Below are 11,712 nucleotides of genomic sequence, written 5' to 3' on the forward strand. Positions count from 1 at the left end.
CCAATGCTTGACAACCCTTTCTAAGAGGAATTTTTTCCCCTAATATCCAATCTAAACCTTCCCTGGTACAACTTGAGGCCATTTCCTCTTGTCCTGTCTCTTGGGAGAAGAGACCGACCCCCACCTGGCTACAGCCTCCTCTCATCGAGCTGTAGAAAGCCACAGGGCACCCCCTGAGGCTCCTTTTCTCCAGGGTAAATAACCCCATCGCCCCATGTGGGCTTTTTTGTGATTTTTAACAACGCTTTGCATGTCTTTTGCGTTTTCTCGGAGACGGAGGTGGAAAGCATTCCAGGATCAGCCTGAGGGCAATGGTATGGGGTTCTCGCAGTGCTCACTGAGGGATGGAACTTTCCCATTTTTAAAATAATTATTTATTTATTTGTGCTTTGATCGGCTTTAAGCCAGCAGCCCCGCTTTTGCCAGATGAGGAGCACCCCATCTGCCTTCCCAACCTGGCTCTGCCAAACGCAGACACTTCAAACCCCCGATCCAGGCCTTAACAAAGCAGCAGAACCCCACAGCTGGCTCGAGGGCCGATCAGCAGTGCTGACTGAGTGGCGGTCATCAGCTGCTCCTGGGGGGCTGCGGCAAGACGGCGGCTCCTTTAAGGGGTTGCCCCACTCGCCGCCTCGCCCGCCCGCCTCTCTTTCGCTCCCCCGCCCGTGCCCGAGACACTGGGAGTCGAAGCAGGTGCATGCGCAGTGCGCTGGCGGCCGGGCGCGCTTGCGCAGTCACCTGCTGCTGGCCGCCCCCCCGGTACATCCGGGTCAGCGCACGCCCGCCCGCACGGCCGGTGCCCGCGGTGCTGTGCGGCCGCTCCCCCCCCCCCCCGCTCCCCCTCCCCGCGCGCGCTCCCGCCGCCCGCGCGCGCTCCCGGCGCGCTCCCGCCACCCGCGCGCGCCGCTCCGTCGCTGCTCCGGCCGAGCGGGGGAGGCGGCGGCTCCGGCTCCGCTCCCGATCCCGGTCCCGCTCCGGATCCCGGTCCCGCATCACCGCGCGCGGGGCGGCTCGGTGAGTGCCAGGAGGGCGGGAGGGGCCGGGCGGGGCGCTCGCCGCCGCATCCCTCGCGTTCCCTCGGCGCCGGCGGCGCGACCCCCGCCCCGTGCCCGCGAGGCCCCCGTTTCCCCGCCCGGCTCCAGCTGTTGCTCTCCCCGCTCCCTCAGCGCTTCGCAACTTCTCCCGTCCCGCCGCCGCTTCCCTCCGCACGCCGAGGAGGGGCCCCGGGGCGCGGGGGAAGCGGCGGCCGCTGCTCCCTCGCCGGGGAACCACGCGGGTCACCGGGGACCGGCCGCCCTGCCCTGGGCTTCCCCGGCGGCTCCTTCCCCCCGTCGCGGGCACGGGGTCTGGTTTGAACCCGGTGCGAGTGCGGGCGGCTCCCCGGGATGCAGGTAGTGCCGCGGGATGCGGGATGGAGTGACAGTGTTAATGGATAGCGGGAGGGCAGAGCTCCTGAAGGGACATCTGCAGTCCTTCGGAGTGTGGCTGAACATGCAGCGGGTTAAGCGGAATACAGGGATCATCGCAAATTTGTCATGGTGAGGGTGTATCCTGCAGCTCTGTGTGCAGCGCTGTGATGCTGGGGTTGTAATTCCAGGTGGGGTTAAGGTGAATTTGGAGTCTGTAACAAGAGAGTGTTATTTCTAACTTATTCATTATATAGCCGATAAAATCAAATTTTAATTCCATTGTAATTTTCTCCCATGTAATTCAATAATAAGGACGCCTGCAACTTAATTTTTTGTTACTTTTTAATCTGGTGTCATATCTCACTTTGTAAAAAAATACAAGAAGTTTCATCACAGAAACATTTGAGACCCCGAAGAAATCAAGAGACTGTGTGTTATGAAGGTTTTTGAAGTTTTTTTTCCTCTATCTGTTCCATAGCATCAGTATCCTGGATTCAAATGTCAGCAACAGTGTGACAGCTGTCATACTGCTGTGATAGTGGAGTCTTACTAACAGTTAAAATCTGTCATTCTGAGTTTCTGGTAACATAATATGAAAATACAAGTGTACATTAGCATGTATGTTAATCTTCAAACCAGTAAAACATATTCTAGATTGATCTGATAATCTGGGTTCTTCCTTATTATTGTTTCTAGTGGTAGAAATTGCAAAGTCTCTTTTGCTCAAATTCTCTCTCCCCTCACTGACATAGAATTTTCATTCTTTATGTTCTGCTTGGACTTTAAATACAGCTTTTAGTTAATCAGCATTTTCTGTTATAGGTTGTGGCAGATTTGTGTGTTGGGTGGTAAATAGCCTGAGATTACTGTTGTCAAGGATGGAACATAGATTCAAATTTAAAAGCTTCCCCCTGACAAAAAATCTTTGTTCAGCAAGGTGTGTTGTTTTGCAGAATATGTCTTTGGTTCTGTGTGGCAAGCTTCACAGCAAAATCCTAAACCACATGAATAAGATACTGCTGTTACATGAAGTTGGATTGTTTCTTGCCTGGCATACAGAGAGTATTCTATTGTTGAAACAGAAGCTTTGAGTAGGAGAGAAGATAGCTCTTTATCCCAGTCAGACTGTCAGATTTGTTATTGCATATATTAGCTGTCTGAGAGCAGGGGCTGAGGAAAGAAATGATCCCAGGATTGTTTTAAAATATCCCTGTCAAGAAGTACCATGATTATATGAAAGTAAGGAATGAATTTGATCCCATCTGTTATACAACTTCCATTTGTCATCAGGTGCTCTAGATTTTCTTCCTTGTTTGCAGTTTAGCTGGGGCCACCTGAGGGGACAGGTTATAGAAGAGTTTGTCTTCTGAAAGTCTCTGCCTCTTCCTGTGAAACCTTCCCTTCACTGGCTGTGGAAACCTGGTGTCAGACAGTTCTTTTCTTGCACACAGAACTGTCCTGCACCTTTATCTGGGTTTTGTGTGAGTCTTAATCTCTTGATAGAGAGAAAAAAGGAATCCATTTTTTTGTTGTCTTACAATAGTAACATATATTTCCAAAATAATTAATTGATAAATTAATTGAATGCAGTAGTTTAAAGACACTTATGGGGTCACCTTAAGGTGTCTGTCACCAGACCTCTAACAGTGTTTACTAAACACTTGGAATTAATACTGTAAAGAGACAGAAGGGTGGGGAATGTTTGTATTGCAAATTACTGAATTATTGAGTAATACAGTAACAGAAATTGTCTCTGTCGTTTGGAAAAGCATATGTAGGGGCCACTTTGGATTTCTGCAGCTGCTTTGGCATGGTGAACATAAATGCAGATTTTTTTTCCTCTCGCTGTGTATCTTGGAGAATACAAACACACAAACAGCCTGCAGTCCCCTTTTTCTTGTTCCTGCCTGCCCGCTGGGGGCATAGATGGAACCAATGCCTATCTTGATGTAGTGGAGACAGGCAAAATTAAAGCTTGTGTGCAAGAAGTTAGATTTGTTTTTAAAGCAGGTCTGTGTGTGGCTGTGGTAGTTCATTTGTTTGGTGGTTTTTAGGAAATGATGGCACTAGTGTAAGTCAAGGTTGTCACCTTTGCCTGTCCTACCTGCAGGCTTGTTCTTATTAATGATACCAAGAGTTTCTGTTGCTGATGTAGATGGGCATTAGTTGAGAAGAATGACTCCTGTTTGTTAAGGTAATGTTAACTACCCTGAAGTACATTACAAATCAATTTTATGAGACACATTCATCGTAAAAATGTTTGAAAATACATCTTCAAAGCTGAAATATTTTGAGTGTTGTCAAATTGAATCTCGTGGATTTTCAGCTGTCAAGCAAATGTGCTACAGGCAAGGCATGCAGCTCATGTGAATATATGTGCTGAATCCACACGAGGCTTGAATGTCAGTGCCAACTCCTTTGCTTAGAACCAGGATGCAGAGCGTCATCCTGGTAGTCATTTTGGTCCAACTGAATCCCTCCAGTCTGTCAGCGTAACTTCAGAGGTGATGAGAGTGGGGGGACTGGGGATATGAAGGCAACTCTGCTTGGATTGGACCCTGAAGCATTGGCACTGCTTACTAGCTTTGGCACCTGAAATACATGCATCAGTTAGGCAGGGTAAGAATTATTTCAAATAATTTTCCAGCAGTTAATGTTGGCCACTTGTACCATTTGCTGTCTTTTCTACTCCCATTTGTTTGCATATATCAAGAGCACTTTTAAGTAAATGGATGGTCCTCTTGCACACCACTTAAGTTTTCCTTTATTATTAATCTATGGCCACATAAACTTTACTTAGCGTTATCAGTATTTTCTTCCTTGTTATCATGGAAAATTTAACACCTCTACCCAATGTAAGAAATCTACATTTCTCTTCATGTTTACGAAGACAGGGACTTACTTGATTGCCTTTAATTTAAGGATCTCTTATAAAATCACCTCCGTTTGCCCCATCTGTGATTCAGGAATGTTCTCTCGAGTGCCACAAGTTGGCTGCTGCAGCTGGCAGAGTGTTTCCAACTGTCTAAAATTTGCTGAGAGTAATAGGCTCTTGCATAGGCACTGTTTTACATTTGTAGTTCCAGTGCTTACTGGGGATACATGTATTGCAATCATATAAACAGCAGAGCTTAACAGAAACCAATGACAAACAATGAGCAGTTTTAGAATTGACTAGGTAAAGCTGAAAGTATTTTTAGCTGCAGCACTTTCTCCTGTATTCCCCATCCCCTGTGGTTTTAATTGCATTCTGCTTTTTAGAAATGGCATTTTGTCCTCCCTGTCATGTGAAAGCCTGATGAACAGAGAATACCTTCACTGTGGAAACAGTGAAACTAGTTTCAGGCAAAGCATAATTGAAAGGTGTAGGGAATATGATTCATTCTTTGGCCTTTCACTCATGATCATTTGAATTTCAGGATAGTTGTAGGACAGTCACGGTTGTGAGGTAAGGGCTGACACTGCTTAGTATGTTTATGTGGTTTATGAACTCAAATCTGTTGTTACAACCTTTGTTGTCTGGTTATGCTGCCCTCTTCATTTACTGTTGCTCTTGAATATGGTGATATTGATTTAATGTTTAGTAATTTATTTGTTGTTAACTCTGACAATGTTACTCTGACAATCAATTACATGCTGTTCATGTAATTGATTTGTAAAAGTATTTTTGGTTCCAGACTTATTGTCTTTGAATGCTCTTTAAGATTGCTTTTTAGCACCTAGAAAAAGAATTTTTGATTCTAGTACGTAAACAAGTATTGACTAATTTGTGTGTCTTGGGAAAGGCTGTTGTTTGCCTTCTTTGCACTAATTTAAAGTTCTGATGCTGTATTTGGGGAGTGGTATCTGACTGTCCAAACCTCCCATTTTTGTTCTACTACATGGAATCATTTCAGGACTGTAGGAAAAACGGGGGACTAAATATCTCTGAAATATAGAGATTGTACTTATGTACAATCTTCAAGTGTATAAAACTAGTTTTCTGTAATAATGTTTGTATGGGAGGATATATTTTTATTCTTCTACTCCTGTTCAGTGAAAATGCTGTATGGCTTGTGGTCTTGATTACTAAGTGTTGGACTGATTCTCTGGCTTATATCTACAGCACTTGGGATTCCCAGGTGGTCCCTGTGCAAATAGTGTGACTGGGTCTGGGACAGCTTAGCTTGTGAGATTTGAGTGCGTTCAGTTTGGTGTGGCTGTAGCTACAAAAATAGCATGCCTTGCAAAACAGGCCTTCTGTCTGCCACCCACACCAAAACCTAAAGCTTGATCCTGTAGGCAGTTAATACGTTTATCTGGGAGGCTGATTCCATCAGCAAATGCTTTACCTGAAATTGGTGTCCACCAGGCAAAAAAAAAAAAATTATATTGGTAATCACTTTATATATAAGAAAGCGCAGCAGAACACTGTCCTAGATACATTTTTAAAAGCACTTTTTCCTTCAGACTACAGGGCTTAAATGTTCCCTGGTAGCAGGAGGCAGTTCTGTGAGCAAATTCTGTTTAACTGGCGTAGTTCAAAAGACTCTTAAATTCAGCCATGAGGCAATTCTGGTTCTCCTTCAGTACTAGATGATTAAATTAAATGGAGTGTTAGCGTGAGTAACTTTTTCTGGTGTACTACACAAGGTAATAGATGAGTTCCTAGGAGCCCTAGTTGTAAATTAGATGACTGGAAAGCCCCGTTTCTGTGTCTAGTGGCTGTAGAAGTTGAATAACTTCAAAAGTTATATCTAATTGCATATTCTCCTAGTCAGGTGTGGCACTGGATGATGGCTCGTTCTCCTTTTTATTACAGCAGTCTCGAGGGTAACATCCTCAGGGAAATGGATTGCTTGCCTTTTTGTGTAGCACAACAGAGGTGTTTGTTTCAGCCTCTGATGTACAAATCAGTTTGACCCTCTACTGAATAAAAAAAAAAAATCCCAGACAGTCTTCTGAATTCTAGCACCGTTATTCTGGGAAAAAAAAAAGCTGTAAGAGTTAATAAGAAATACAATCATAGCAGAGTTTTTTGTTGTCTTGTGGGTGGTTTTTTTTTGGCTGTTTTTTTCTTTTTTGTTTTGTTTTTGTTTAAACAGAACTTTCCTGTTTAGTGTCCTTGAAAGTGAAAATTCTTAGGCAAAGTGCATTCTGGGCATGAAAAGGCAGTTCATTTCTTGTTGTATTTGCACCTTTTATGTGCTGAGACAGACTTACTTGAAACTGTTCCCTTCAAAGGTGGAAGTGAAATAAGTAACCACTAGACTTCATGAGGCTTCATTTCAAAGATAAAATTGCTGACCTTTTAGGTAAATGAAGATCATACAGACAAGAGAAAGCATTGTGCAAGGATTGCTTATGGAAGCAGTTAATTGATTCAGAGTTTAGATTTCCTGCTTCTGTGTGGGGAGATGTGGATTTGTCAGCTGAACGGGCAATTTAATTGCAATGATGGTTTTGAAATTTCTTGCTATGGCTACTTTGCTTGTTCCCATGTATAACTGACTAAAGTCATGTTCTCCTAAGCATTAAAATAGTAAATGCTTTATCTGTTCTTACCTTTGCATCTCGGATTTCAGTACTGATTAACTCAGAATTAATTTCTTAGTAGGAGTAACAGAATAGCATAATCTAGTTGATATCTCCAACCTTGAAGTTTGGAGGGCAATCCTACAAGAACTTTCAACAAAGCCCAAGTTGTTTTCTTATCTCTTCTGAAGTTTACAGTTTTAGCAGTGTTCAAAGTTTTTATGGGGAAACTCATCATTATTCTGTAACTCTGGCTTCTGAATTGACATGGGGTAGAATTGTGTCCCGGTAGGAAACTCGCTGTAGTTGTAACTGGCAGTAGAGTCTAATAAATGGCAGTGTAAGAGACTATTGATTAAGACCTAATATTTTGAATGTGACATAATATTGATGTTAATATTGTGTCAGGTTTTCAAAGGAATTTCAGTCAAACTACTTCAGTAACTGCCAAAAGTGAAGCTTAGGAACAGATGTTGTAATGGGAGTCTTAAAATTTGACAGCTCTTCAAATAACTCTACTGTGTCTCTGCTTTAGAGCAGAATGTTTTTGCAGGGCTGATGCCTCTAGCTTTGCTTTTCTCCCTGTCCCTAGTCCAGAATGGGCCTCTGACCCCATTACAGTCCTATGAAAACTCATGCTCTAATAACCATGTATCCAGGCAGGCGGCATGGAAGAAGAAATGGGTTTGGATGGAGAGCACAGCTGAGGTGAGGAGAGATGGCAATTAACTAGGAGGAGGAGCAACTTGCTTTGAGTTGAAAGCAGGGAAGAATATTAATTGGAATCTGGGACTGAGTTAGGCCTAGGTTGATGATAAATTACCAGAGAGGTTGGGTTGTGAGCTCTTTGGCTGTGTGGTCAGTACTGAGGGAGTGTGTAAGAATGATGCTACCTCTCACCCAGCATCTGGGGGACATCAAAGAAAATGAGGACTCGCTGGACAAAGAAAATATGTCAAAGAGAGCTGATGAGCAGAGAAAGGCAGAGTAGAAAGGGTAGAAGGTAGGATTTTGTAAAGAAGGCAGAGAGGTCTGTTGGACAAGGAACTTGTGAAGGTAAAAGTAGAGTTAAAAAATTTGTGAGGAAGGGACTACAGTGAAATAAACACAGTTTTGTCCATTGCCATTAGTAACCAATGTGTCTTCACCACTTTAGCTTAATATGTATCTCTGAGTGGTAAAAATTGTGAGCAAATGGTTCTGATTCTACTCATGAGCTATGTAACTACAAGGATGAATTTTCTGGGCTTATCTCCTGGTTAAGAATTTATACTGTTTGGCTGCAAAACAGTTCTCAAAAGTCCAGAAGTTGCAGGGAGCAAACAGCCATGAATACATATTTGTAGGCCATTTCTTCCATTCGTACCTCACTTCATCCCCCAAGGGGATGAAGTCTAGTGCAAGTTCTGTCAACACAGTGTTCTTCAGTATGTCTTCATTGCTTTAGACTGCACCATGCTCTTCCTAGATTGCTCCAGAGAAGCAGTTAATTTCCTCATGGACACTGGTGCTGCTTTCTGTAAAGTTATTTATTATCAGAATGGTCTAGTGAGATGAGGAAGTAGTTTGCTTCCTATTTTACACGAGGAGCAAAGGTATAGAGAAGTTCAGTTTGTTTTGCATGGTTAGAAATGACTGTAACCTGACTTTTTTGACTGCTTTACATGTTGCAGCCACATCCCCATAGAACTTGCTACTTTCCTCTTATTATGATTCCCTTTTAATAATGAATTCTAAAGTCACGCTTATTTCTTGTGTTGGTAGTCTCTTTGGGCATGTAGCTGCCCTAATCGAATCCGAGAGCAAGGCAGTGCTCCAGGTTGTGCTGGTTATTGCAGCAGCAAGACGTGTCCAATCAAAAGGCAAAGTTGTTTCTAGCTTCTTCTTTTGTAACTGTTGCTTGCTCAGAGAAATGAGGAAGTGTTAATTCTGGCATTGTGTGACTCTGGGGAACTTGTACTCTGCTGCTAGTAGCTCCTTGAAGCATTTGGTATTGATGCATTCCTTCTCTGTGCTGTATTCACACAGCTTTAGGACCAAACTGGCACATGTTGTGAAAAGACACCTACTTGGTGTTTAAGTGTTCTGGAGAAGTCGAAGTGCTGTTGCACCCTTATTATCAGAATTATGGGCAATGAATTCCTTTCACTGCTTCATGGTGAGGGAAGGAGGGATGAGCTGTTTTTTTCTTTTTCAGGTGGGAGTCTCTCAGTTGTCCACATTGCTCAGGTTATCTGTTTAATTTGACAGACAGTTCTGTCCTGCTGTCACCACTGCACCCATAAGTTCTTTGTTTTGGAGACCCTTGTGGCTTCTTGAGTTTCTTTATAGAAATGAAACTGTATCAGCCAAGGTAAGAAGTATAAAGCTGCTGTTTCTTCTCCTTTCTTCTCAGTAGGAGTGGTAAAAAAAGCTTTTGCTACCCTCTTGGGGTTTTTTGATGGTTTGTTTGTGTGGGTTTTTAAAATTTTTAAAATTTATTTTTATTTTTAATCATGCTCATCACTTGGTTTTTCTTGGAAGCTTCTTTTTTAAAGAGAAAAATTGTGAATTTAGTTCATTCTGGTTAGAAAACTATATAGTTAAAAAAAAAAAAAAGGAAAAAGTGTTTATTCCTAGATAAAGAAAAGACCATTAGCCTCTACTGGTAGAGCTGTGGTGTTTTGCCTTTCCTTATGTTGGCTTATGTTCACTTAATATTTGGCTGACCAGCTTTTCAGCTTGGAGGACTAGAAATACTTCTGCTAGAGAATAATTTTGGTGGAAACTTGCTCTCCCTTGAAAGTGTAGCATTCATTGATAGCAAATCTCTCTTCAGTCTCAAGTTAGAGAAGGGAATGATCATGGGATTGCTTTTGATCTGAAGAGTCAGTCTGGGTTTCTTAGAAGCACAGCCGGCTTCTGATGTGATACTGGGAATGTGACAAACATTGGTCTTCAAACCTGAGGTACTTTCATGTGGAAAAGGACACATAAACAAAGATTTTAAACAATTAGAACCCCAGGTGCTGTTTCTGGCCTTAGGTAGGCTTTTTGTGTGTTTAGTATGTGATCTGTCAGCTCTGCCCACCTTTACCTCTGTGGGTGGATTTATTAAATTTAAATCTCTTCAGTTCAAGTAAGAATTGTAGTGACACTCTATAAAAGAACACGAACTGCAACATGCTGAAGCACAGCTACATGTGGGTGAGTCAGGAGAGAGCTGGAGTAGCAGCACTAAAAAGAAAAGGAAGTACAGTCATGATAAAACTTTATTTAAAAAGGGGAAAAAAGCAGCCAACCTAATGAAAAAAAAAAGCAAGTCAAAAGCAAGCCATCTGTCTCCAGGGGATGAAATGCAATAAAGTGATACAGTTTGTATCTTGGTTACTCTCAGTGTGTGTATGAATCTGTAACACCACACGTGTACCCATGTGCTTGGTGTGTCTGCACACTGTGCAGCTAGTCAGCAGGATTGTGTCTCAAGACACTACTCAAGCAGGGCAGTTTATATCTAAAGCAAATTTGAGCTGGTGTAGAACCCACATGTACTTTTAGGAAACTAATATTTTAATTGCTGGTCAAAATACTTCAGTGATTTTTAAGTCCCTATTTTGGTGTACAAGTGATACAGCCTTTGCTTATGCCCATGTTCCATCTGTTGAGGGCAGGGCCTCCCTGCCAGGGGACAGGCATGCACACACTCCCTCATCAGGGCACTTTGTGTTGCTGACAGTTGTCGGGAAATAAAAAATGCTATGTACAATAAAGTTCGATTTCTCACAATGTGTTAGATTTACAACACTGCCAGAATGGTTCAGTACTGCATAATTTTGTGGTTTTGATGTATATGCCATAGCTTCAGTGAAGGAACTAAAAATCACATACTAAGTTCCAGTAATTTGTGTTTAGCTTCCACAGTTACATGACTTTTACTTCCTCAGAGAGCATGTCATCTTTGGTCTTAGTATTTTAGCCTGTTAAAAAAAAAAAGTTGAAAGTCAAATGCTTTCTTTGAAATGAAAAGTACAATTGTTGTGCTTAGGAATGACCTATTTCCTGCTTCTGAATCAGTGTTTGAAAAAAAAAGCCCAACAAAAAACCCCAACCAAATATATTTACTTGGTAAAATGTTTTTCTCTGCAAAAGGATTGGTGTTTTGTTTTTGTCATGTGTTGTAAATGAGCACAAATTTAATTTCACAGTTCAAGATACTTCTTCATAACTTAATGATGAGAAAGACTATTTTGTGTTGGTACTTCAGTGAATCTCTTTTCAAGGACAGTGCTCTATCTTATGCTACAACTTTTTGAAAGTCCTGAGACAGAAGAAAATTGAAGACAGTGAGTGAAAGCCTTGTTAGATATGTCTGAGCAGTCATCATAGGGCTTTATAAATACCCCAATTCTTTGAAGTGCTTGTGTGTAGTTTTTGTCTTGATTTAAAGCTGGTTTATTTAAGGTATTTTTTTCCCCTTGCCTTAGGCAGTCCCAGAGTGTGCATTTCCACACTTCATCTGCTGCCCTTCACTGAAGGAGGGTACCTCGTAAAAGTATTTTGTCTCTTATCAGGCGGTCACTGTGAGTAACATCATCTCTGCCTTACTGCTGTCAGCTGTGCTCTGCTGCAGGAATTGCTGAGGCTGCTCTTACAGGACTGGCTCGTAGCGGAAATGTGGAGGCTGTGTCCTGCCTGCAGTGCTGTAATAGAAGTAACTGGAAGGTGGGGTTCATGCTCTTGTTTTATGTCTGCTCAGATAGTTTCACTCTCACTACTCTGTCCTTCCTTATCTTTTATTTAGCACTTACAT

Source organism: Anomalospiza imberbis, chromosome 1, assembly GCF_031753505.1.
Source record: "Anomalospiza imberbis isolate Cuckoo-Finch-1a 21T00152 chromosome 1, ASM3175350v1, whole genome shotgun sequence".
In the NCBI taxonomy this organism is placed as follows: domain Eukaryota; kingdom Metazoa; phylum Chordata; class Aves; order Passeriformes; family Viduidae; genus Anomalospiza; species Anomalospiza imberbis.